This window comes from Mandrillus leucophaeus, unplaced genomic scaffold, assembly GCF_000951045.1.
Source record: "Mandrillus leucophaeus isolate KB7577 unplaced genomic scaffold, Mleu.le_1.0 Scaffold104, whole genome shotgun sequence".
NCBI classification, from domain to species: Eukaryota; Metazoa; Chordata; class Mammalia; order Primates; family Cercopithecidae; genus Mandrillus; species Mandrillus leucophaeus.
Window position 1 is genome coordinate 1,243,290 of NW_012098543.1, and position 3,178 is coordinate 1,246,467.

General features: G+C 40.7%; 1 protein-coding gene across 1 annotated transcript in view; it reads right to left on the reverse strand.

Moving 5' to 3' along the window:
• Window positions 1–3,178, reverse strand: part of LOC105539747 (40S ribosomal protein S18-like) — a 20,949-nt gene that overhangs the window by 17,389 nt on the left and 382 nt on the right. The gene's annotated exons all lie outside the window — the stretch shown is intronic.

The following is a 3,178-nucleotide window of genomic DNA, read 5'->3' on the forward strand; positions in this document are numbered from 1 at the left end:
CCTCCCTCTCACCACCAAGTATGTTTTATTGATGTATAGTATACATAAATTAACATTCACGCTTTTTAGATGTTCCACTCTTTAAGTTTTGACAAATATATACCACCACAACGTGAGTATAGAGATTTTCCATTACTCCAAAGATTCTCTCCTGATTCTTTGAAATAAATGTTTCACCCTATACACCATGGGAACCTGGGATTGGATTCCTGTCCCTATATCTTTATCTTTTTCAGACTGTCATATAAATGCAATTATATGGTACATAAGTCATTTAATTATGGTTAAAAAAACATAAAATTTACCATCTTAACCATTTTTAATAGTTTGTTAATAAATATATTTACATTGTTGTGCAACAGATCCCTAGAAGTTTTTATCTTGCAAAACTGAAACTCTTCTACCCATTAAACAATTCCCTCTCTCTCAGCCCCTGGTCACCAGCCTTCTATTTTGTGCACCTATGAACCTGCCTGTTTTGGACACCTCATGTAAGTAGAATCATGCAATACTTGTCTTCTTGTGGTGGCTTATTTCAGTTAGCATACTGTCCTCAAGGTTTAAGGATGTTGTAGCATGGTGTGTGAGAACCTCCTTCCTTTTTTTTACCTTTTTTTTTTTGAGACAGAGTCTTGCTCTGTTGTCCAGGCTGGAGTGCAATGGTGTGATCTCAGCTCACTGCAACCTCTGCCTCCCGAGTTCAAGCAATTCTTGTGCCTTAGCCTCCCAAGTAGCTGGGATTACAGGCGTGTGCCACCACACCTGGTTAATTTTTTTATTTTTAGTAGAGATAAGGTTTCACCATGTTGGCCAGGCAGGTCTCAAACTCCTGACCTCAGGTGATCTGCCCACCTCAGTCTCCCAAAGTGCTGGGATTACAGGCATGAGCCACCACGCCTGGCCTAGAAGTTACTTCCTTGTTAAGGCTGACAATATTCCATTGTACATATAATACAACATTAGGTTTATCCATTCATCCATCAATGAACATTTGGGTTGCCTCCAGATTTAGGGTATTGTGAATAAGGCAGCTATGAACATGGGTGTGAATACATAACATTTTGAAACTGAGTTCTTTCAGCCAGTTGAATGCCTTTGATATTCAACCATGAGGTTGTGCATCTCACGCGTTCATTCATGTTTATTGCTGAATGTTGTCTGTTCTATGAATGTGCCACGGCTTGTTTATTCATCTATCCATTGCTGGACATTGTCGGGTCATTTCCAGCTTTGGAGATTATGCTGTAATGCTATAAACGAACCACATAGATCTGGTTGTGGTGATGTAGCATTTTTATTTTTATGTTTAAACATTTAAGATAGTCTGAGGGTTGTACCTTTTGGAATTCTCTTTTGATTAACCTTTAGCTTAAAATTTTAGATTCCCTTTGAAAGGAGATTACAGAGTTTTACAAAACTCATTAGAATGTACAAAAAACAAAACACTGGAGGACTACTAATATATCATGAAATCCCACAATTCTCACCAAAGTTGTAGTAATAAACATCTGTCCAAAGAAGAAAATAGTGATGTTGTTGAATTAGTTCCACATGAGCATAACAGCTCCCTTACCCGTCTTCATCCCTGATACAGGGAAGGGATAGAAATCATGGATCAGTGAGGAGGATAAAGAGGGAGTGGCTTTGGGTATTTGCCTAACAACAGATCTCAGCTTGGGGATAGGGGTACTGCAAATATATGTCATGTCAGATAAATATTAGTTACTGCTCGTATTGCCTAGCAAACCAGGAAATTTATGATCCCCTGTGAAGATTTTTATCCCACAAAGTGAATTTTCAAAAGCAAAAAGGAAAAATGTGTTTTCTCAAGGCACTCTTAAATTCTCCTTGTCCAACAAGAGTTACAAAGCAGTACAGAGGGATGACTTTGAGCTCTGCTCTTTGTCCCGTACCTGTGAAGATAAGCTATCAATTTACATTGTCTGGGTGAGATTCAATAGAATTGTTTTAGGGTAAAGGTTTGGGGGCCCACAAGGAATTTCCCTGTGAGTAAATTGTGAGGGGGGTTATGTAGCACTTTTTATTTTATTTTATTTTATTTTGCTTTTTGAGACACAGTCTCACACTGTCGCCCAGGCTGGAGTGCAGTGGCACGATTTTGGCTCAGCGCAAGCTCCACCTCGCCGGTTCACACCATTCTCCTGCCTTAGCCTCCTGAGTAGCTGGGACTATAGGCGACCGCCACCACACCGGGCTAATTTTTTGTATTTTTAGTAGAGACGGGGTTTCACCGTGTTAGCCAGGATGGTCTCGATCTCCTGACCTTGTGATCCGCTTGCCTCGATCTCCCAAAGGGCTGAGATTACAGGCATGAGCCACCACTTTTTAAAAAATCTTTGTAGCTATCTTATTTAGGAAAAATTGGGAGGCAGGTTTGCCTGATGCCGTTCCCAGCCTGACGTTTCCTTTCCCTTTGGCTTAGTGAGTTTGGGGTCCCAAGATTTATTTTTCTTCCCCACCGTAATACTTGATAAATAGAAACAGGTACAGAGAAGCAACAGGGAAAAGTTAGACTGATCTCTTTGGTATTAGATTAGAGTCAAGGACAATAGTATGAACACATATTTAGCTATAGAAAGTTAAAGCCCATAACCCCTGGACCAGTCTACCCAGGAGAAAAAAAGTACGTGGTTAGATAAATACAGAAAAATTATTAACATGTGTGTAAACATATTTCCTAGGTCTGCCTGCTGAGAAGGCCAATTAGCAATGATACCCCAGCAGCAATGGGAACACCCAGCACCCACATCTTGATTTCTGATGTCATTCTCTAATAAAAGGCTCCTTGGAGAAGCTGCTGAGTCCAAGGCACGGGTAGGGAAAATTCAAGATGAGCCTGGGAGATCGTGTAGTAGCAAAAAGCAAGAGTAAGGAAGTGCTCCAAAAACAGAGCAGACCTAAAAGGGTACCTGCATTCTGTCCCCGGTTCTTTGCAATTAATTCAGTTATGACACTACCGGGTGTTAACAAGGACTTCACAAGTGAAGGGCTGTAAACTAAAAATAAAATTCTTAATCCCCCAACAGACTGAGCAGACTCCCTCTTGGCCAAGGGGAACCCAGAAAAATCTTAAAATCTGAATTCCCAGACATGATGGGAAGAGAGGTTGAACGGCCATCCTGGGAAGGGAGGTTGAATGGACCTCCTTATACTCCCT